The sequence below is a fragment of the Marmota marmota genome, unplaced genomic scaffold (assembly GCF_001458135.2).
Source record: "Marmota marmota marmota unplaced genomic scaffold, marMar, whole genome shotgun sequence".
Taxonomy (NCBI): domain Eukaryota; kingdom Metazoa; phylum Chordata; class Mammalia; order Rodentia; family Sciuridae; genus Marmota; species Marmota marmota.
Genome location: NW_026000052.1, coordinates 1,069,933 through 1,070,956, shown reverse-complemented (window position 1 = coordinate 1,070,956; position 1,024 = coordinate 1,069,933).

The following is a 1,024-nucleotide window of genomic DNA, read 5'->3' as shown; positions in this document are numbered from 1 at the left end:
TTTCTGACAAATGCCCTGGGGCTAATACTAATATGAACCCACAGCCTGCCCCTTCTTCACCCAGCCCAACCCTGCTGTCCCCAGGGACCCAATAGCTAGATCTGTGGCCTAATCCTCCAGACCCCATGCCACCAGCCCTAGGCACTGTGGGCAGGATGTGGACCCAACCCTGGCTCCCAGCCAGGGCCAGGTGCCCAGAGGAATCCTATATGCTGTAATGACCACGACTACCCCACCCTGTGTACAGCCTGTCCGCCAGTTTCCCATTGTGTACTTTGAAGCCCCTCTCAAGGAGGAATGTAGGCAGGAGCTGGTGCTACCCAAGGGTTCCTGGTGCCCAGGGTGGGCCAAAGGATGCAACCTCCTCCTTAGAACCCCCACCACTCTGTGGCCTGTGCTGGGAAATCCCAAGGGCTTCAGAAACCCAAGCTGGCTCAGGTCTCTCCAGCTCCTGTGCTGCACCTGTCCTCCCCAGGGCCAGAGCAGGGACGAGCAGCAGAGGGCCAGCAGGACATCCATGCCCCAGCCCTGCTCCCCACCTAGGAATGCTGCCCTGGGAAGTGCTGAAGAACCTGGTGGTCACAGCTCCACTTAGAGAGACCCATCCCAGAGAGCCCTGGGGCTGGAGGATTCAGAGTGTGGATCAGCCTTAGGGAGAACTTGTCCCAAAGGACAAAAGGGTGCTGGGATGCTGGCCTAGGCTGGCACAAGGTCGTTCTCCGTGGTGAGAAGGCAGAAGCCAGGGTTGTAGATGTGCCAGGAGAGGTGCGGAGGGGAGGAAGAGGAGGAGGAGGAGGTGGCAGCTGCCTGGAACCAACTTGGGCCTCAGGCGTCTGCCCAAGGGCAGAGGGCGGGTGAAGGGAGGGAATGGACAGGTCTCTGCAGGGCTACAGGGGGTGGGCCCGGGCCCACGGAGCCTCTGTGCTGGATGGAGTGCCCTGGCCAGCGCTGGGTCCTGGGAACCAGGACCTCCCGGGAGCCCGAGTCCTGGGGGCCACAAGCCCCCATCCCCACCCCCACCCCC